This window comes from Palaemon carinicauda, chromosome 37 (assembly GCF_036898095.1).
Source record: "Palaemon carinicauda isolate YSFRI2023 chromosome 37, ASM3689809v2, whole genome shotgun sequence".
Lineage (NCBI taxonomy): Eukaryota > Metazoa > Arthropoda > Malacostraca > Decapoda > Palaemonidae > Palaemon > Palaemon carinicauda.
The window spans coordinates 64,842,196-64,867,159 of record NC_090761.1 but is presented as its reverse complement, the minus strand read 5'-3'; the positions used below and the strand labels follow the sequence as shown (position 1 = coordinate 64,867,159).

At 34.9% G+C, this 24,964-nt stretch overlaps 2 long non-coding RNA genes across 2 annotated transcripts in view; one reads left to right on the top strand and one right to left on the bottom strand.

The window, feature by feature from the left end:
- The window catches only part of LOC137629738 (uncharacterized), an 86,480-nt gene extending 84,365 nt beyond the window's left edge, over positions 1–2,115 (bottom strand). Inside the window, exon 1 of the long non-coding RNA XR_011041598.1 lies at positions 1,954–2,115. This is a non-coding gene — a long non-coding RNA (uncharacterized lncRNA). The remainder of the gene's footprint in view (positions 1–1,953) is intronic.
- An 11,309-nt stretch (positions 2,116–13,424) lies between these two features.
- Positions 13,425–21,719, top strand: LOC137628963 (uncharacterized). Its single transcript, XR_011041413.1, has 3 exons — positions 13,425–13,488; positions 20,644–20,691; positions 21,669–21,719. It is a non-coding gene; the product is annotated as an uncharacterized lncRNA (long non-coding RNA).
- The last annotated feature ends 3,245 nt before the right edge of the window (positions 21,720–24,964 follow it).

The following is a 24,964-nucleotide window of genomic DNA, read 5'->3' as shown; positions in this document are numbered from 1 at the left end:
ATGTTCCAGCACCCCTCCCCCATACCCCTAACTAGGCCTACCGGGGGGAGGGGGGTAGGGCCCCCCAGCGACCCCCCCCTTAAAGCCACAGTAATTTTCAGGGCACCACAGAACCTAAAAAACCCACCTAACCTAACCTAAGGGCCCTGTACCCCTACCGGGGGGGGGGCTTCGCCCCCCCTGCGACCCCCCCTTATGGCCAAAGTAATTTTCAAGGCACCACAGAACCTAACAAACCCACCTAACCTAACCTAGGGGCCCTGTACCCCTACCGGGGGGGGCTTCGCCCCCCCTGCGACCCCCCCTTAAGGCCACAGTAATTTTCAGGGCACCACAGAACCTAACAAACCCACCTAACCTAACCTAGGGGCCCTGTACCCCTACCGGGGGGGGCTTCGCCCCCCCTGCGACCCCCCCTTAAGGCCACAGTAATTTTCAGGGCACCACAGAACCTAACAAACCCACCTAACCTAACCTAGGGGCCCTGTACCCCTACCGGGGGGGGCTTCGCCCCCCCTGCGACCCCCCCTTTAACCAGGGGTAAATTTGAATATATATATTTTGTTAAATCACTTCTTACCTTAAACGGAAGATGACGATGAAGATGTGGAAGGTTGTGGTTGACCCTCTTCTGAATCATCAAGTACTGGAATACGTTCAGATTTGGTACAATACCACACGTCTATCCTCACGAAAATGTAAAGGCGAATCACATTTACCACACTGGACACTTAAAGGTAATACGGAATGCTCCCTTAGAAAACGATTCACTACTTCAGGAGTTCCATTATAATTCCCATGAAATCGGCCGATCACATCAAAATAGGAATAACGACATATTTCACACAACCGTACCGGAGGATCCATGACAGTAAAATGACGTGTGATGAAAATATAGAAACCGGAACTTTTGAAAACCGAAAACAAACGACAATCACGGGTTTCTCCCATAATGAAATAGGGAAAAAAACAAAAGAGTATCGTTTACAATGTTATATTGCACGAAAAACAGATCCTTGAAACAAGACTGAGAGACCAATGAATCGTCCAATAATAACCCTTGAAAAGAACCCAGTAGTATTTTGATTGGAGGAGCGACATTAGTGGGAGGAGCAAATGCGCATTCAAGTAAATATTGTCACATTACGCAATGGGGCGGAGCCAAGTAAGATGAAAACAGACATACAAACGAACAAGAGCTACCTTGCGTGCCCATGGAAAGATATACACTAAACTTAGAAAAAGTCAAGACCTTCAATTCCTGAAATATTTTTTTTCTCTAAGTATGCATTAGCGACAATAATGTATTGAGAAGAAGTGTTTTGTTATCACGTGCTTTACTAGGAAAATATATTAATATAATACATTTCCCAATTTGGTTGAATCCAAAACTTTACCAATAAATTGAATATCACTGATAACTTCATGCGGCCCTCTCCTAGACATTAACCAATAAAAAATAACGTGATTTAACCAGTTTTCACCCTCATGTCATCCACAACAACAGCAACCAGTTCGGCTACTTGAAGTTAGTCGAACTGGTTGTTCTGTCTGTTTGCGGTTGAAATGAAGGCCAACTTCGGTTAAATCACGTCATTTCCTTTAGAAAACATATATTTTCAGTTCGAAATGAGAATCTGTAATACAGTACAACTTTACCGACTATTTCCTTCGAGGCTGCGTTACAAATGGCTACTTAGGGCTGGCTTAACCTAGGACAAATTTACCTGTTTGTCACCGAGATCCCTTTATTCCCAATTTGAAGAAGGATGATAAAAGGATACAAATACTTTCCCAACATGTATCAACATAAAATTCTATCAAGATTCGCGAAAACAAGAAATCTATTTAAAAAATTTAAGTAGATGTGCAATGTAATCTTTGACTGTAGGCTAGGTTGACACAACACATTGAATGTCAATAAACTCTGTATCAGTTAAGATCCTACTGTACCTTCTCCTTAGTGTGAATAAGCAATCATATTCCGTATGATGATAGAATTTTCAACAATATAGATGCATTTTGCAGAAATGTTCAGCAAGAAGTCCAGATGCCACTAAGTGTCGACTTCATGCGTGCACTACTGTGACTACTGTAACATTACTGTTGGATACGATTACGATATTACGGTAAGTTCTTTAACAACAAATACCAAAATAAATGTAAAAGTAGTAACTGACAACTGTTAATATTAAATAATATAAGCACACACACACACACACACACACACACACACACACACACACACACACACACACATATATATATATATATATATATATATATATATATATATATATATATATATATATATATATATATATATATATATATATATATATATATATACTATATACTATATATATATATATATATATATATATATATATATATATATATATATATATATATATATATATATATATATACAAAAAACAGTAAGGGGAAGACAAAAAAACTTACTTTAAAAGAAAGAAAAGAAAAAGGTGCGCTAAACAGCGCCATCTATTGCGTGGATTTGGTATTTCGGAAAGTTCATATGGTACTATAAAAATCATCCAAGTGATTTTCCATAGATCTATTTTAATCATACTGATCATTATATATATATATATATATATATATATATATATATATATATATATATATATATATATATATATATATATATATATATATATATATATAGTAATCAATGTGCATACTAGCTTACAGAGAACCCAATTAAAGTTGACTTGGATATAAGTAAGCCTCCTTAGTTAATCTATACAGAATAACTTAAAAAAAAGGAAAAAAAATTCTTGAATCTGCAAGTACTCTACCTTTGCAACGATTTTGCTCTGTATTTAGTATATATATATATATATATATATATATATATATATATATATATATATATATATATATATATATATATATATATTTAGTATATATATATATATATATATATATATATATATATATATATATTTATATATATATATATATATATATATATATATATATATATATATATATATATATATATATATATATATATATATACTAATATATATATATATATATATATATATATATATATATATATATATATATATATATACTAAATATATATATATATATATATATATATATATATATTTGTGGAGAATTTTTTAATGGTTGCGTTCTGAGTGGGAACTTAGTCCGGGAAAGTCTCCTTATAACAGTTACACAAAGTTCAACAGGGGAGGATAGGAGCACTTACTCTCGGGGCACAAACACCCTGCTAATACTTTACTGTCACAATTCACAAACCAACACTCTACATACAAAAGGGGGAAATTTTACTGTCCAGAGGCCTAAGCACTCCACACGATTTGAAATAATTTATGGCCTACTCTAGCTTTGTCAGGTCTATAGTCATTTCATTCTCAGGCTCTGTTCCGGCTCCGTCCCAGCTACCCCAATGAAATGCTGGACAGTTATTTTACGTTAATGTAAGGTAGACAAAATCCAAAATGGGAGCAGTGATGTAAAGTAGTTTAAAAGTTTAAAGATAAGGATCTTTACCTTCGAAGCAAATATATTAATGCAAAGTACCTCGCTGTTACCACCTATAGACTTACTTAGATTTTCTCTTTAAATACTGAGTACTTTGTCCTGTGATTAACTATTCATTTCACACATTAAAATAAATGAGGGAGCAAAAATACTAAAGAGGTTTAATTAACCTAATATTGATTTATTTCACAAATTTACATGAAAGAAACGGACATCTTAACAAAGGCAAAAAATGGTATAAAAAGAAAGCAATTCAAAATGATGAAAATTAGTTAGTTAGACACGTGGTCTACAATAATAAAAATCCAAATGGGGTCTGGCACGTGGCCCACGTGACCCAGAGACTATGTTAATCTCAAAACGCAAAAAATTGTATAGAAAAAAATATATACACACAATCCCACCGCACACAGTCCGAATAGTGTAATTAGCCAGGTACCCTATAAAGTTGAAATTAGTCTAAGCTACTAAAAAATGGGGGAAAACTAAATGGCCATTGATGTAGTACCTGCACTCCTTTGAAGTTTAGTCCTATGCCCGAGATAGCTGTTGACCTGGTTGTTGCACTAATTGGCACGCTGCACTCTTGCCTGGCTCACCCCAAGAATTCTCACTGTGGCTGCAACTAGGTACACCAGGGACCTCTTCTCAATCTCTCCGACCGGCAGCAACAGGACTCGTTGGTGAGACACGTTTTGGAAGAGAGAGTGGGGTGAGCCAGAATTGGCCGGGTTCAATGACCAGGCAGGTCAGCAGGCCAGGGCAGCTCCTCGTAGAATGTGGTCGACACTACGGTCGAAGAGATCACCTGGCTTCACCTTGCCAAACAAGTGACGGTCATGATGCGCATGGTAATCCATTTGGGTTGCCATATCGGGACTTAAGGACAGGGCAATATATTGTTGAAAGGAGTGCAGAGGAGGCAGGATTTTGTACTAAATACTCAGATAAATCTTGCTGCTCTGAGGGAGGTTATATATACAATAATCCTACCTATTCTGGCTTGCTAAAAATTAATATTTAAAATGATTAATTAGCAATGGACTGGTACGATGGGCATACATCTTAAAATTAACAAACCTTAATTGGTATTGAGAAATATAGGATGCATTAATTTAGCATTATTGGAATTTGTATCAAAAAGGCAGTTTATGAATTTAATCTCGACCCATGTAGTTAAGGAAAGAACCAACATACGCCGTGGTTACACTAAGGCCCTCTAACGTGCGTATCTACGCTGTGACGTCACGAGCATGGCGTGCGCCACTGTCAACAAGTTTAGGTTAGTCCTCCCTATGTTTCATTAAAGAAAACTAGATGTAGGAGAGAATGTTTAAGGGGTAGCTATAGTATTAGTAGAAGAGAGCTAAAAATACGATTAAAAGAAGAAGAGTGAAGAAAATTCTTCACACCCTGGGGATAAAGGGGAGAAAAAAGGGAGAGGGGTTAGTTCCGGCAAATGTGATTCTACTACTTGTTAGTATGAGCGAGATAAGGTTACTGGCTGAATGATGAGTGAAGTTGTTCTTCACATCATCGTCCGTTTAAAGTTAACAAAACGCCTTTAACGTTAATTGAAATCAATTGAATCAAAAGTTATGCTTTCGCGTGAATTTGGGGAAAATTGAACCACGCAGGCAATGTTTCACGGAAGCGTTAATATAAGTAAATGATCAGTGTTAACTTGAAACGTACGATGCAATAGTAATTAAAGGATTAAAAACACTCAATTCTTCCCACCCTAGGGGTACGGATAGAGCAAACAAAACGTATGCCAATAACGGTCGAGTTCAGCAACAAGTCAGGCCAAATGACAAATTAAAAATTATGGGGGTGAATCCCAATCCCGGTCTGACACCCAACGTTTTACATTAAATGATTTTACAAAGAAAATTACTGGCGTAATGAAAACTTTGTATTCATCGCCTGACAAAAGGAGAAAAGTTACTTCCTTCTCGGCGTTTAAAGGTAAAAGGTTATTTGGCACTAGCATGAATGATAAACTGGGACAAACTAGGTCCATGGGGACATCGTCTTTCTGACAACTAAGGTCTTGGATGTCATCTTCAAGGGAAACGTTTGCAAGGTGACTTTTAAAAGCAAAGCTTATATTCAGTACGAGCTGAAGGATGTCAGGGGGATTATAATAAAATGACAAATTGTCAAGGCAAGAATTAAACTTACGTTTTAAAGTTAAAGCATGGGATTGACTGAAAAAATGTTGCTGTACGACTTGGCAAAAATAATACAGGTTTAATGTGACGTCATATAGGACTGAATAAAAATAATGAATGGTGTTCATGGTACCGTTATCCTTAAGCAAAGTTATTTGTAAACACGCTCTAAGCTCCGGTGCTAGGTCTACATGTGTGACCTTCGCTAAATCCGCCGTCAGTGCACAAGGTTCCTTTCTGACTGCTAAGGTCTTAACATTGTGACCACGCGGCTCTTTCTGAGGGCGGGTTTCAAATCTTGACGGGGATGTTTTAGCGTCAACACGTGTTGGAGCGGATGTCACGGGCTTAAGAATAGGACAATCAGGCAACGTGAGCACTGGTCCATGGGATAGTACAGTTTTAATTATTGAATTTACCGGTACAGGCCTCTGCTGGCCATCACGCACACGGTTAAGTTGAGTGGTATTTGCGCTACCACGAGGGGGGTCCATTTTAAGACAATGAATGGGGTTTTCTCCGGGACGGACTGTCACCGGCGGCAAAGATAAAGGGGGTTGAGGGCGATTAAACGCGGGTGGCTTAAGGTTTGGAGATGAGGATAAAGCAGGTGGGGCTGACTCAAAATTACTAATCGTATGCCGTGTTGGCAACATAGTATTGAAATGTGAAGATTGGGGAGTTGATACAAAATTATGAACATTGTGCTTGACTGCCAAGACATTAAAAGGATCAACTAGGGGATCGTTAATGACATTTACAACGGGACGTGTCACTGAAGGTGTCGTCTTCGTTGAAGAACAAGACTGATTAGGATTAATTATTAAATTAGGATGAGCCATGAGGCTGTTGAATGCAATTTCAACTTTACTCGAACAGGCAGCAAGCACGGGATAGTTTAATTTAACAATGGGATGGTTGTAATGACGTCTCCAAAAATTCTTGTAATCGCAAAGTTCGTCTCTCACTTTACCAATAAGGTTTTTAAAATGATTTACGGCTTCTGAACCCATGCTGGGAAAATCTACAGAAGCCAGACCATGAAGTGCGAGGTCTGCGTCCTCACAAACAAAGGTGAATGTTAATCCCTGTTCCTTAAGCCTAGCGTTAATCTCCTCGGGGCTAAGCGTTTCCGCCTTAGGCGGTTGAGGGATGTTTACGTTAAACATGAAGTCCGCCATCTTGGAATGACCACGTTTGATGAACGGATTCGTAAAACAAAACAAGGGATAAATCTGAATTTTAAAGGAATGTAAAAATGAAACTTTACAAATTTGCAAGAGTGATAAATGAATATCTAAATTTACTCATGATGGGAGAAAAAGTTAAATGGACAAAAAACATAACTCATGAAATTACTTTAAAATTCAAAGTGACCGGGTCCAACAAAGCAGACGATGCCCAGGTCACGTGACTTTAGACTTTGCTAAAAATGAATTATATACGCACGTGGCGATAATGACTAATTAAGTTATTTATGAGAAGCAAAACATATGAGAAAGCGCTAGGGCTTATAAATGTAAAGATTTAAGTTAAAACTTAAAATAACAGGTCGAGGCTGACACTGTTGTGACGATTTCACAATTACGGGCGCACTAAGGCGACCACTGAACTAATCAAAATGTAGATTGGCGCACAAGGCAGCGACTTTAAAGAGCACTCTCGTGGAGGCTAAACAAATATAAAATTTCCCTCACGCGGAGGTAAAACAAAAATATCCTCGCTAAAGGACAAAAACAATATTTCCTCGCTAAAGGAAATTAAATTACCTACACGCAGTAATTTACTTACGGTAGCAAACAATTACGAACCCTTAGTTTGGGCTGTAAACAAGATCCGCCATCTCTGAACAAACACGTGGAATGAAACGGACTTGGGGTTAAGTTTCTACGTTACTTGTAAGAACACTTAAAATTATGTTGCACCAATTCACTCTTTAGGACAAGGACACGTGCTAGGTATACGGGAACGTTAGTTAGAAAGGTTAAGGTTGGTTAGGGAAGGTAAACGACACAAAGGAAGGTAGACCAAGGTACAAAATGTTACAAATTAGATGCTTAGCTAGCAAAATTAGTTGACAGGACGAGTACACCGGCGCTCTAGCTGAGCAGTAAACACGGGCGTCTGAACAACAAAAAACCTTAGTTCAAGTAGCTTAGAACTTTCTGGTATAAGTGGATTCCGCCACACGTGGGTGAACGGATCCGAGACAAAGTGAAGTTCCTACGACAAATTCTAGTCTTTCTGTAGAGAACATTCAAGCAACAAATTAACCTGGTTACGTAGCTCTTTCCTTAAACACGTGGTCGATACAAAAAGATCATGTTGATTACAAATTTCTCTTCCCAATTAAAGTCTGGGCATTACACATTCGACAAACTGGCTGTGTGCGTGTGGGTAAGTGATATAGCGAGTTACTATATGCTTAATCAAGCTGATTAATTACGTTAATGCTTCACAAGTCAAAGGTAAAAGATCCGGTTCGAAGGACCACTCGTGTGGAGAATTTTTTAATGGTTGCGTTCTGAGTGGGAACTTAGTCCGGGAAAGTCTCCTTATAACAGTTACACAAAGTTCAACAGGGGAGGATAGGAGCACTTACTCTCGGGGCACAAACACCCTGCTAATACTTTACTGTCACAATTCACAAACCAACACTCTACATACAAAAGGGGGAAATTTTACTGTCCAGAGGCCTAAGCACTCCACACGATTTGAAATAATTTATGGCCTACTCTAGCTTTGTCAGGTCTATAGTCATTTCATTCTCAGGCTCTGTTCCGGCTCCGTCCCAGCTACCCCAATGAAATGCTGGACAGTTATTTTACGTTAATGTAAGGTAGACAAAATCCAAAATGGGAGCAGTGATGTAAAGTAGTTTAAAAGTTTAAAGATAAGGATCTTTACCTTCGAAGCAAATATATTAATGCAAAGTACCTCGCTGTTACCACCTATAGACTTACTTAGATTTTCTCTTTAAATACTGAGTACTTTGTCCTGTGATTAACTATTCATTTCACACATTAAAATAAATGAGGGAGCAAAAATACTAAAGAGGTTTAATTAACCTAATATTGATTTATTTCACAAATTTACATGAAAGAAACGGACATCTTAACAAAGGCAAAAAATGGTATAAAAAGAAAGCAATTCAAAATGATGAAAATTAGTTAGTTAGACACGTGGTCTACAATAATAAAAATCCAAATGGGGTCTGGCACGTGGCCCACGTGACCCAGAGACTATGTTAATCTCAAAACGCAAAAAATTGTATAGAAAAAAATATATACACACAATCCCACCGCACACAGTCCGAATAGTGTAATTAGCCAGGTACCCTATAAAGTTGAAATTAGTCTAAGCTACTAAAAAATGGGGGAAAACTAAATGGCCATTGATGTAGTACCTGCACTCCTTTGAAGTTTAGTCCTATGCCCGAGATAGCTGTTGACCTGGTTGTTGCACTAATTGGCACGCTGCACTCTTGCCTGGCTCACCCCAAGAATTCTCACTGTGGCTGCAACTAGGTACACCAGGGACCTCTTCTCAATCTCTCCGACCGGCAGCAACAGGACTCGTTGGTGAGACACGTTTTGGAAGAGAGAGTGGGGTGAGCCAGAATTGGCCGGGTTCAATGACCAGGCAGGTCAGCAGGCCAGGGCAGCTCCTCGTAGAATGTGGTCGACACTACGGTCGAAGAGATCACCTGGCTTCACCTTGCCAAACAAGTGACGGTCATGATGCGCATGGTAATCCATTTGGGTTGCCATATCGGGACTTAAGGACAGGGCAATATATTGTTGAAAGGAGTGCAGAGGAGGCAGGATTTTGTACTAAATACTCAGATAAATCTTGCTGCTCTGAGGGAGGTTATATATACAATAATCCTACCTATTCTGGCTTGCTAAAAATTAATATTTAAAATGATTAATTAGCAATGGACTGGTACGATGGGCATACATCTTAAAATTAACAAACCTTAATTGGTATTGAGAAATATAGGATGCATTAATTTAGCATTATTGGAATTTGTATCAAAAAGGCAGTTTATGAATTTAATCTCGACCCATGTAGTTAAGGAAAGAACCAACATACGCCGTGGTTACACTAAGGCCCTCTAACGTGCGTATCTACGCTGTGACGTCACGAGCATGGCGTGCGCCACTGTCAACAAGTTTAGGTTAGTCCTCCCTATGTTTCATTAAAGAAAACTAGATGTAGGAGAGAATGTTTAAGGGGTAGCTATAGTATTAGTAGAAGAGAGCTAAAAATACGATTAAAAGAAGAAGAGTGAAGAAAATTCTTCACAATATTTAGTATATATATATATATATATATATATATATATATATATATATATATATATATATATATTTATATATATATATATATATATATATATATATATATATATATATATATATATATATATATATATATATATATATATATATATATATATATATATATATAAGAAAGCGTGGAGAGCTTGATTTTTCTTTGAATTTATGTGTGATATTTCTAACATATGCTAATTCTTACTAAATCTAATTGTTCTTACCAACATAATACAGTGGTTTTTTTTTAGACCGGGAAACTTAAAAGTTGGGGATATAAAACTATTTTAGAAAGGCTTATTGCAAATGATAATAATTTGGCTTTAACGTTTATTTTACCATTTATAAGATTTTGAGGACGTGTGTGAGAGACTTTCACAAATTAAACTCTCTCTCTCTCTCTCTCTCTCTCTCTCTCTCTCTCTCTCTCTCTCTCTCTCTCTCTCTCTCTCTCTCTCTCTCTCTCTCTCTCTCTCTCTCAACAAATGAAGAGAAAGCTCAAAGTTTGAAGCAGATGACTAGAAAATAGGCATAATAAGAAATACCCACTGACGAATAAGAAAAAAAATAAGCAAATATAAAAGAAATAAAACCATTTGTCTATTTTTATGATTTCTACTTATGAAATTGTGCTCAATTGAGCCTTTATCTAGCCAACTCTAAGCACAACATTAGAAAAAAGCTTGAATAAAAACGTAATGAAAAATTTCAGGGTAGTTAGGTGATTACACCCAAACTAAAAGTAGCAATTATAAAGAGAATTTTCAATGAATAGCCGGTGAGTTGGAAGGTCCCATATTAAGCAAATTATACCCTTTTTGGACACCTTACCAGATTCAAGGGATAATATTGCATGAAGGTTCTTAAAAATCATAAAATCTCTATTATAATTCACTTTCAAAGGAACAATGATGTATAAAAAATCAAGGGGGCAAAACTCCAAGCAATGTTTTCCGTGATATTTATAAGTTCCATCAAAATTAAATCTATTTACATTATTTGAGATTCCAGGAAGATGTTTCATAATGAGGGTCAATCATAAGCAATTAAAACATCCGTTACATAAATTACATAAAGATGTTTGAGAAGATATCCTTCGATTCTTATGAAATTACTCATTTGCATCAATACTATTTTCAACATCCAAGTAATTAACCAGCTATTGAAAAAAATCAAGAGTATGACGATGCACTACGTATGGCATTTATAGACTATGAAAAAGCTTTTTTTTTTTTTCTAATCTAAACTTTCTTTACATATAGTAAGAAAAATAAACATAAATCCAGTCCAACTTACTGGCTGTTTATCAAGAAAAAATCTACATTACGTAAATGCTATTCAGAAATACTGAATGATTTAAGATACAGCAACGATAATGAAAAGGCTTTTTTTTTTTCTAATCTAAACTTTCTTTACATATAGTGAAAAAAATAAACATAAATCCAGTCCAACTTACTGGCTGTTTATCAAGAAAAATCTACATTACGTAAATGCTATTCAGAAATACTGAATGATTTAAGATACAGCAACGATAAAAGGCCACATTTACCAAGAATAGCAACGTTCCTCTTTCCTCTTGCCACATGTGAACTTCCAAATGAATGTTAATGAATGTTACGGCATCATGACATGTGCAGCGTCGTTGCTAACCGTTTTGGGGGTAAATCTGTAATGAATACCAATATCATTAACACTAACAGAATCAATCTATAAAAGATATAAGTTATGCTTTATGCAAAAATATTGCTACTAGTGAAAAAATATATACGCTTCCAAGTAAAACAAAAGGAAAATTTAGAAAATCGATTAAAAGTTACTTATTTTACCATGTCACATACGCTGTATTATTATTATTATTATTATTATTATTATTATTATTATTATTATTATTTGCTAAGCTACAACCCTAGTTGGAAAAGCAAGGCCCAGGGGCCCCAACAGGGAAAATAGCCCGGTAAGGAAAGGAAACAAGGAAAAATTAAATATTTAAAGAAAAGTAACATCAAGATAAATATTTCCTATATAATCTATAAGTACTTTAACAAAACAAGAGGAAGAGAAATTGGATATAATAGTGCGCCCGAGTGTACCCTCAAGCAAGAGAACTCGAACCCAAGACAGTGGAAGACCATGGTACAGAGGCTATGGCACTACCCAAGACTAGAGAACGATGGTTTGAATTTGGAGTGTCCTTCTCCTAGAAGACCTGCTTACCATAGCTAAAGAGTCTCTTCTACCCTTACCAAAAGGAAAGTAGCTACTGAACAATTGCAGTGAAGAGGAATTGTTTGGTAATCTCAATGTTGTCAGATGTATGAAAATAGAGTAGAATCTGAAAAGAATAGACCAGGCTATTCAGTGTCTGTGTAGGCGAAGGGAAAGTGAACCGTAACCAGAGAGAAGGATCCAATGAAGTACTGTCTGGCCAGTCAAAGGACCCCATAACCCTCTGGTGGTAGTATCACAACGTATATATATATATATATATATATATATATATATATATATATATATATATATATATATATATATATATATATATATATATATATATATATATATATATATATATATACATTAGATCGTAAGTAAATGCAATATAGGCTTAGAAAATCTATAGCCTTGCCTTGATCAACATTGCGAACGAGTTTATAACAAACTTCGCATCGTCAGCAAATTCACCAAACAAGCATACCGGTGTTTTACGATAGTCGTCCTGTACAAATTGTACTTTGTTTCAAATACCGTCAAAATAATAAAGTACTATTTTGTTGTTGATACAATCTGCCGTCAGTTCTATTTAACCTTAACCTAACACCCCCGACCCCCAAAATAAAAATAAAGAAAAATGCTCCTACCCCATTGACAGATTGTTACCTTCCTTAGGTAGTTACCAGATAATTAACCTTCACTGGATGTTACTCAATTAGATAGAGCGATATCAACCAACTAGTTTTTGAGAGGTTGTTACCTTCCTTAGGTAGTTACCAGATAATTAACCTTTACTGGCTGTTAATCTATTACATAGAGCGATGTCAACCAACTAGTTTTTGAGAGGTTGTTACCTTCCTTAGGTAGTTACCAGATAATTAACCTTCACTGGCTGTTAATCTATTACATAGAGCGATATCAACCAACTAGTTTTTGAGAGGTTGTTACCTTCCTTAGGTAGTTACCAGATAATTAACCTTCACTGGATGTTACTCAATTGGATAGAGCAATATCAACCAACTAGTTTTTGAGAGGTTGTTACCTTCCTTAGGTAGTTACCAGATAATTAACCTTCACTGGATGTTACTCAATTAGATAGAGCCATATCAACCGACCAGTTTTTGTCAAAGTCTGATTTCTAATATTTTTTAGTTGTGGTCGGAATTGTGTGCCCTTTGGATCTATTTCTCGAAAAGGAAAGTTGGAATACCTACGGTTTAATGGTGAGTACTTCTAGTGATCTGCTATATGATTATATATTTTACTTTAGACTCTATTGATTTATGCAAAGAGGAAGAAGACACCACCGAACATTTATTTTTATGCCCAAAGTTAGAACAGCTAAAGAATGTAGAAATAAGTTTAGGTACGCTGAAAAATCCTAGCAGGGATCTGGCTGCATTTATAGGTAGGGCAATGCATATAAAAGAAGAGTTTAAGAAGCCCAAACTGATTACCACAACAGGTTGCCAAAACTGATGATAGCAAGGTGTTATCATATCCAATTTCAAAGTAGAAGGGAATAAAAGTAAAGATTGAGAACCTCATTATGATATTAATTTATTTAAGGCACAGATGATATAAACTTAATAATAAGAATAAGCTTAGAAGCTTTGCACCTATCTATAAAGAGATAGAGTGCCCGCAAACTTATTTTGCGGAGTGAGCAATAAGGAACCAGGAACCAGGACTATTCAATAACCCTTATAAGTGTAATTTTCAACGTGAAAACTAGGTGATAATACGCGTCCTTAGGGTGTATTTATAACCAGTGTTGTTAGCTAGGGAGTGTCTCCAAGGGTGGCCATTTATATTTACATTAATACTTATATATAAATTAACAATAAATCATTCTAAAAACAGTAACAACGTCAAAATAGATATGTCCTATATAAACCATTAACAACGTCAAAAACAGATGTCATATATAAACTATAAAAAGACTCATGTCAGCCTGGTCAACATAAAAACATTTGCTCCAACTTTGAACCTTTTGAATTTCTACTGATTCAACTACCCGATTAGGGAGATCATTCCACAACTTGGTAACAGCTGGAATAAAACTTCCAGAATACTGTGTAGTATTGAGCCTCGTGATGGAGAAGACCTGGCGATTAGAATTAACTGTCTGTCTAGTATTACGAACAGGATAGAATTGTCCAGGGAGATCTGAATGTAAAGGATGGTCAGAGTTATGAGAAATCTTATGCAACATGCATAATGAACTAATTGAACGATGGTACCAAAGATTGATATCTAGTTCAGGAATAACACATTTAATCTAATTACCTCTGATTATTATGACATCCTCTATATCTATCAGTTTTCCAATCAAAATGGTTTATGGCAAGTTAAGATGGTAAGCTTCAGTAACATCGTTGCTTTCTAAAAATTATGTTTTCAGTATCATTACTTTTTTTTATTTATGATTGTTTTACAAACTTAGAATTTTCGTTTAGGTAATCGTTGTATATATACTTATAATACGTGCACGGAAAATTGCCATTTGGAAAATTGCCAGAGAGGAAAATTGTCATGGAGAAAATTACCAGTCGGAAAATTGCCTGTCATTCACTTTTCTGTTTTGTAATTATGAAAAATTCAAATTGAAATTTTTGTATTTTCTAAAATTATGAATTCCAACTCCTCGTTCAAAATGGAATATTTTTGTTTTGACTAAACAGTCATTCACTTTTCTGTTTTGTAATTAGGCAAAAAGTAAATAGTAGTTTTAGTATAAATGAGCATTTCCGGATATAGAAAGTTTTTAAATCTAACGCAAAATCTTTATTGATCAATATTAATTTTTGGTATTATAAATGGATTTATAAAACATATTTAATTATAAATTAATATGAATGAAGATTTTTTTTTTTTTTCCAGGATGAGTGTTTAAAATAAATCAGTTTGACGATACATGAATTGTAGTTCATCAACTAGAATATCCTTATCCTGTTCACTTTTAACAAATGATAAAAATAAAAATAAAGAGAGCAAACAAAAATTAATATTGAGGAAGTAAAATTTGAATTCCCAGATAATATTCATGGACTATACCATTTTTCAATTACCTAAAATGTACCTTTAAAATAGCTTTTGATCTTGAATATATATATATATATATATATATATATATATATATATATATATATATATATATATATATATATATATATTTATATATATATATATTTATATATATATATATATTTATATATATATATATTTATATATATATATATATTTATATATATATATATATTTATATATATATATATATTTATATATATATATATTTATATATATATATATTTATATATATATATATATATTTATATATATATCTATATATTATATATATATCTATATATATATATTATTATATATAATATATATATATATTATATATTATATTATATATATAATTATATATATTATATTATATTATATATATAATATATATATAATATATTATATTATATTATATTATATATATAAAATATATATAATATATTATATTATATATATAATATAAATATAATATATATATATTATATTATATTATATATATAATATATTATATTATATATATAATATATATATATTATATTATATATTATATTATAATATATTATATATAATATATATATATATATATATATATTATACATGTAATATATATATATATATATATATATATATATATATATATACATATATATACTGTACCATTTTTTAATTACCTAAAATATACCTTTAAAATAGCTTTCGATCTTGAATATATATATATATATATATATATATATATATTATATATATATATATATATATATATATATATATTATGTTATATATATATACATATATATATAATATATATATATATATTATATTATATTATATATATAATATATATATATATATTATATTATATTATATATATAATATATATATATATATTATATTATATTATATTATATTATATTATAATATATATATATATATATATATATATATATATATATATTTTATATTATGTTATATATATGATGATTATATATATACATATATATAATATATATATATATATATTATAATATCTTATATATAATATATATATATATATATATATATATACATATATATATATCATATTATATATATATATATATATATATATATATATATATATATATATTTCAAATAAGCCATATATATTAATACATTAAAGTCTGGATTCTCTTATGTATATATGTATATATATATACATATATATGCATATATATATACAATATTGAATATATATTATTTATACAAATATATAATATATATATATATATATATATATATATATCAAATATATATTATTACATAAATATATATATATATAAATATATATATATGTTTATTTACATCCATCCATCCATATACCAAGGCACCAACAATGAAACAAAACAAAAAGGGGACCTCTACTCTCTAAGTTCCTTCAGCCTAATCAGGCACTCAACCGAGTTCAGCTGGTACTGCTAGGGTGCCACAGCCAAACCTCCCACATTTCCACCACAGATGAAGCTTCATAATGCTGACTCCCCTACTGCTGCTACCTCCGCGGTCATCTAAGGAAGCAGCAGGGCCTACTGGAACTGCGTCACAATCGCTCGCCATTCATTCCTATTTCTAGCACGCTCTCTTGCCTCTCTCACATCTATCCTCCTATCACCCAGAGCTTTCTTCACACCATCCATCCACCCAAACCTTGGCCTTCCTCTTGTACTTCTCCCATCAACTCTTGCATTCATCACCTTCTTTAGCAGACAACCATTTTCCATTCTCTCAACATGGCCAAACCACCTCAACACATTCATATCCACTCTAGCCGCTAACTCATTTCTTACACCCGTTCTCTCCCTCACCACTTCGTTCCTAACCCTATCTACTCGAGATACACCAGCCATACTCCTTAGACACTTCATCTCAAACACATTCAATTTCTGTCTCTCCATCACTTTCATTCCCCACAACTCCGATCCATACATCACAGTTGGTACAATCACTTTCTCATATAGAACTCTCTTTACATTCATGCCCAACCCTCTATTTTTTACTACTCCCTCAACTGCCCCCAACACTTTGCAACCTTCATTCACTCTCTGACGTACATCTGCTTCCACTCCACCATTTGCTGCAACAATAGACCCCAAGTACTTAAACTGATCCACCTCCTCAAGTAACTCTCCATTCAACATGACATTCAACCTTGCACCACCTTGCACCACCTTCCCTTCTCGTACATCTCATAACCTTACTCTTACCCACATTAACTCTCAACTTCCTTCTCTCACACACCCTTCCAAATTCTGTCACTAGTCGGTCAAGCTTCTCTTCTGTGTCTGCTACCAGTACAGTATCATCCGCAAACAACAACTGATTTACCTCCCATTCATGATCATTCTCGCCTACCAGTTTTAATCCTCGTCCAAGCACTCGAGCATTCACCTCTCTCACCACTCCATCAACATACAAGTTAAACAACCACGGCGACATCACACATCCCTGTCTCAGCCCCACTCTCACCGGAAACCAATCGCTCACTTCATTTCCTATTCTAACACGTGCTTTACTACCTTTGTAGAAACTTTTCACTGCTTGCAACAACCTTCCACCAACTCCATATAACCTCATCACATTCCACATTGCTTCCCTATCAACTCTATCATATGCTTTCTCCAGATCCATAAACGCAACATACACCTCCTTACCTTTTGCTAAATATTTCTTGCATATCTGCCTAACTGTAAAAATCTGATTCATACAACCCCTACCTCTTCTAAAACCACCCTGTACTTCCAAGATTGCATTCTCTGTTTTATCCTTAATCCTATTTATCAGTACTCTACCATACACTTTTCCAACTACACTCAACAAACTAATACCTCTTGAATTACAACACTCATGCACATCTCCCTTACCCTTATATAGTGGTACAATACATGCACAGACCCAATCTACTGGTACCATTGACAACACAAAACACACATTAAACAATCTCACCAACCATTCAAGTACAGTCACACCCCCTTCCTTCAACATCTCAGCTTTCACACCATCCATACCAGATGCTTTTCCTACTCTCGTTTCATCTAGTGCTCTCCTCACTTCCTCTATTGTAATCTCTCTCTCATTCTCATCTCCCATCACTGGCACCTCAACACCTGGAACAGCAATTATATCTGCCTCCCTATTATCCTCAACATTCAGCAAACTTTCAAAATATTCCGCCCACCTTTTCCTTGCCTCCTCTCCTTTTAACAACCTTCCATTTCCATCTTTCACTGTCTCTTCAATTCTTTCGCCGGCCAGGCCCGGCCTTCCTTACTCTCTTCACTTCTTTCCAAAACTACTTCTTATTCTCTTCATATGACTGACCCAGTCCCTGACCCCACCTCAGGTCAGCTGCCCTCTTTGCCTCACGTACCTTGCACTTTACTTCCACCTTTTTCTCTCTATATTTTTCATACTTCTCTATACTATTACTCTGCAGCCATTCTTCAAAAGCCCTCTTTTTCTCTTCCACTTTTACCTTCACTCCTTCATTCCACCATTCACTGCCCTTCCTCATGCTGCCTCCAACAACCTTCTTGCCACATACATCACTTGCAATCCCAACAAAATTTTCTTTTGCTAACTTCCACTCCTCCTCTAAATTACCAGTTTCTCTTACTCTCACCTCGTCATATGCCATTTTCAACCTTTCCTGATATTTACTTTTTACCCCCGGTTTTATTAGCTCTTCAACCCTCACTAGCTCCCTTTTACATCCACGTACTCTATTCCCCCACTCTTTTGCTACAACTAATTTTCCTTCCACCAAAAAATTATCAGACATACCGTTAGCCATACCCCTAAACATGTGCACGTCTTTCAATCTTCCGAACATTCTTTTAGTTATCAACACATAATCCATTAATGCCCTTTCTACTATTCTTCCATTTGCCACTCTTACCCATGTATACTTATTTTTATCTTTCTTTTTAAAAAAGCTAGCACTTATTACCATCTCTTGTTCAACACACATATCTACCAGTCTCTCACCACTCTCATTTTCACCTGGTACACCATACTTCCCAATGACACCTTCTACCTCTCCAGCGCCCACTCTAGCATTTAAGTCACCCATAACAACTACATAATTCCTTCTACCCAGTCCTTCTACACACCTAGTTAATTCATTCCAGAACTCATTCCGCTCTTCTTCACTTTTCTCACTACCCGGCCCATACGCACTGACAAACGCCCAACATTCCCTACCCAACCTAACCCTTACCCACATTAACCTAGATGATATCTCCTTCCATTCCACTACTTTACCTGTCATCCATTCACTCAGCAATAACGCCACACCCTCTCTCGCTCTTCCCCTTTCAATCCCAGACACTCTACCAAACATTTCACCAAACATCACTTCACCTTTTCCTTTCATCTTTGTCTCACACAAGGCCAATACAGTATATCCATCCTTCTACTTCTAAACATACTTCCAATCTCACATCTTTTACTCTCTATCGTACTACATCCACGCACATTCAAACACCCCAAAACTAGAGTGCGGGGAGCAGTCACTCTCCCCCCAGCTCCATCTCCTTGTCGATGTCTCGCAGGAATTTTATACAGGAGAGGGGGTTCCCAGCCCCCTCGTCCCGTCCCTTTTAGTCGCCTCTTACGACACGCAGGGATAACGTTGGCGCTATTCTAATTTTTATATGCCCCCTCGGCCACAGGGGGCATATATACATAAAATATATATATTTATAGTTATAAAATATATATTTATATATAGATATATATAAAATATATATATATATATATTATATATTATATATATATTATATATTATATATATATTATATATATATGACATATATATATATATATATATACATATATATATTATATACAGTATATATGTATATATACAGAATATATAAATAAATTAAATACATTTCGCAAATTCAAGCCAACGGACTTTAGAGAACTTTGGACTTACTGGTGTTTAGGTAGTTCTTAATGTGTCAGGTATTTTGGGGGGTAGAAAACTTGATTGTATGGAAGTATGTCTTAAAGTAAGATTGATGTATAGTGTCCAGGTTCATAGGCCATTTCTGTAAGCTAATTCTGAAACTATGGTTAAACTGTTATTTTTAATTATAAGATTGTTTAATTGGTTTGTTTAATTAAGTTTACTATGAAATTTTTTTTGTTAAACTCAAATGAAACCTTAATTTTAGGAAAAAAATATTGAAGTTTTAGACACTTATTAAATAAATACTTTTTGAATAGCGTGCTTATAGCTCAACAATTTATTTTTGTTCTGATTTCAGAGAGAAACCTGGTTACCGAAAAGACACTAGCAGCTCTTCGGATCAAAGGTATGTCAAAAAAACTACTACAGTATACTAAGTTAATATCAATTTACTGCTTGCTGTGATTAACATAAGGATAGAAAGTCAATCACATTATACAATTACTAATTTTAGTCTAGTATATTTAACCTTAAAACACTGTTGTGGGTAATTTTTACCTTAAACACATTTGTTTCTTGCGCGTAGAGATGCATGGGTGGAGGCATCCCACTCGGTTTCTCTATAGCTTCAGTTGGATAATATTGACAACAAATCCGTATCAAATTAATAACATACAAACTTATGTGGGTAATATTTTTCCCCAAACTGTTCTTTGTTGCCAAGTGAAATTGAAAATGAAGATGATAATGTTGAAGGCGAGATTTTGAATAGCTTTGAATCTGACCAAGATTATGAGCAACCCTCTAAATGTGATGTGGACACTGATGAGTTACTTTGTTGTTCCTCCAACCGTCCTGGATCTGACCAAAGGGTGCTCAATTATTGTAGAATAAGTACTTAGAATAGTTTGTTCATTTTTATATTTAGATTTTAGTTGAATATTTTTGTGGTCATTTTTTTATACTTTTTTTAATCTATTTGTAATAAATATTTATTTTGGACTTGGCCTTTATCTATTCTTTTTGAATATTAAACAGTCTTTGAATTTTTGTTTTATTTTAGAAGGTATTGAATTGGCTTCAAAATGAATTTTTAATGAATTTTTTTGGAGCGGGTAAAAATCGACCCATCGAAACCTATCCAAGGTGGTGATATAACAATACTTATCCAGGGTTATTGAATTGTTATTTCTAATAATTATAAGTTTGTTTAATTGATTTGTATAATTAATTCTAATATGAAATACTTCTTGTTGTACTGTAAGGAAACCTTGATTTTAGGAAATACGTTATTCAAGTTTTAGTGATAAATTTCGTATCCATTTAAGCACTTTTTGAAAAGGATTTTTATGGCACAACAATTTATTTTTGTTCTGATTTCAGAGAGAAACCTGATTTCTGAAAAGACATAGCAGCTCTTCGAATAAAAGGTATGTCAAAAAAATACTACAGTATATTATGGTAATATTAATTTACTACTTGCCATGACTACCCTAAAGATAGAAAGTCAAGCCTATTGCATAATTACTTATTGGGGTCGGGTAGATATAACCCTAGAACACTGTTGTGGGTAATTTTTACGTTGCACCCATTTGTTTCATGAACGCACAGACGTATGGGTGGTGGCATCCCAGTGGGTCTATGAGTAGCTTCAGTTGGCTTATTAGTTCTCATGCTGGATGTAGTGTATCCACATTCGTGCCATCTTGGGTCTGTGTATATTTTGCTTTGGTTAAATTTTATCACATAACATACAAACTTGTATGGGTAATATTTACCCAATAACCTTGATACGATACAAACTTGTGTGGATAATATTTACCCCAAAACCGTATTAAAATACTAACATACAAACTTATGTGGGTAATATTTTTCCCCAAACTGTTCTTTGTTGCCAAGTGAAATTGAAAATGAAGATGATAATGTTGAAAGAGATTTTAAATAGGTCTGAAACTGACAAAAATTATGAGCAACCTCTAAATGTGATGTGGAGAGTGATGAGTTTGATGAAATGGAGTTACAAAGTATTGCGGGCAACAGACACACCTACACCAACACCTCACAAGACATGGGATGTCCAGCGTGTAGGCCAACACCACCACTCTTCCACCAGTGAACCCCAAGATCCATGCCTGCCTTCTCCCTCTGCTATCTCGGCTGTAAAGGCTGTTGCTAGGTACCGTAAAAGGCTCCAGAGTGCGGCTGTTCAAGGTTTAACAAAACCAGTCACTCCTGCTGCGTGTGCTGTCTCTTCTGCTGCTTGTGATGTCTTTGCTGCTGCCCGTGCTGTCTCTGCTGTTGCCCATGACGTCTCTTCTGCTACCTATGACGTCCCTTCTGCTGCCCATGACGTCTCTTCTGCTACCTATGACGTCCCTTCTGCTGCCCGTGATGTCTCTCCTGCTGCAAGTTTTTAATCTCAGTTTTTTGTGTAATTTAACATTATTTTTTTTTTTAATTTCTCAAATGTTATCGCTGGATTATCAGAACATAAGACTAGTAGTTTATGGACATTCTATGTTCTTAGACAGTTTGTGATGTAGGCAGGCAAACTTTCATTGATTCCTAATAGAACTTTATTCAGCATTCCTTAATATTGCTAAAGCTTTTTCAACTTTACAAGGTATCTTGATTTCAGTCTTTAATTAATGAAAAGAAAACCAGTGACTGTACTGACCAGAGTAGCCCTTCATGGAAGAAAAGTTAGATATATTGACAGAGTAGCCTAGTCCTCTGAGGAAGAAAATAGGCATAAGAACCCAAAGTAGACGGCAATATATGTAAAGAAAGTATTGATAGTGATAGTCAAAAAGTAGTCCTCTATAGAGAAAGGAAGCAAGAGCCAAAGGAACGAATTAGATATACTGAGTTAGGTATCATTGCTAATTTATGAAGGTATGCTAATGGTCAATTGCAGGAGACTTTAGCCAAATCCTTTACTAACATTCTCTAAGAGTCTATATCACTTATTACTTTACTTCCCACTTTTTATCTCCAAGGTCCGGGTCAGTTAGGGATAAAGATAGGCGGAAAACTACGCCGATTCCTAGCTGGCCTCTGTGACCTAATTAACAAAAAATTACTAAAAATGGAAAGTACTCTACGAGTCTAAGTCGCCTCTTACTTTATTTCCAGCTTTTTATCTCCAAGGTCCGGGTCTGTTAGGGATAAAGATAAGCGGAAAACTACGCCGATTCCTAGCTGGCCTCTGTGACCTAATTAACAAAAAATTACTAACAATGGAAAGTACTCTACGAGTCTAAGTCGCCTCTTACTTTATTTCCAGCTTTTTAAATCTCTTGTGTCCGGGTCAGTTAGGCTTAAAGGAAAGACTTGCAAAAGTATGCCGATTCCTAGCTGACCTCTGTGACGTAATGTGCTGATTCCTGGCTGAGCCTGTCTGGGCTCAGTGAGGTGTAAAGGCACATCATAGCGCTCATGCGCGATTCACGCTGATTCCTGGCTTACTTCTGTGACTCTGTCACGGGTTGGTTACAGTGTTAAAGGCGTGTTTTGGAATATCCGGTTTCTGGCAAAAGTCGGAAACCGGCTAGTAAACGGTTCCGTTACCTTATGGCGAGGGACTTAGAACCCCCCTCAAAATAAGGTTTCAGGATGTCGGGGTAGTCTCAATGTTGGGGTGATCACAAACCTCTTGATTGTTACTACTTTGATCCGCTCTGGTTTGGGGTTCCAGAGACGCTCAAGTGTTAGTGACATGTGCTCCCAATATGTGCTCGCAACACATGGAGGTGGGTGCATGGTACTGATCTTGTACAGTGGACGTCCCCCCTGTCTCGAAGGTCATGACCTCATCGTGGTGAGACAGTGGCAACATGCTTCATACATGGTGTAATTCAATACACTACAAAATTTTATAAGCATGGCTAACTATGACCATAACACCATTGGTTTAAAGTCTCCTGTTTGTACTGAAAGGGAAAAGCACCTTTAGAACTTAATGATAATATTTCCTAGGGTTGAAATAGTTTCAACATATTACATTAGTATTAATAGCTCTAAAAAAAATGCAAAGGGGGATAATACAGGAATGGTGATACAGTAGATTTAGTGGTACTTTTTTGTTGGTTTAACTTGAAATGAAATAAATTTTGCAATTTTAAGTCAAATGACTTTACAGAACTTTGGACTTGATGGTCTTTAGGTAGGTCTTAATGTGTCAGGTATTTTGGGGGTAAAAAACTTGATTGCATAGAAGTATATCTTAAGGTACAAATTGCTGTATAGTGGTCATGTTCATAGAAAATTTCTGTAGGCTAATTCTGAAATCCTGGTTAAGGTAAGTTGTGAAATATCAAAGTTTTTATATAATTATCGAATGTGTAGTAGTTTTTAGGTACTTATAAAAAAGGGATTGTTTTAAAGAGTTTGGGAATGTCTTCTACCCCGTATATATTTATAAAATAGTTTATTATTTTTCCTGTTTTTGTAAGTTTGGACCTTTATGATAACTTAAATATGATCATTATTTTTTTTTCTAATTGTTAAATAATCTATAAACTTCATACTAGCTACCATAATATTTCTATGCAAATCCTCTAACAATTGTATAAGTAAATAACTCGCTGATATTGACATATCTTTCTCCCTTTCAGGTAACAGATTTGGCCTTACAAGGTGGTGTGGTTGGCAGCCATTTTGAGATTCTTTTACACTTT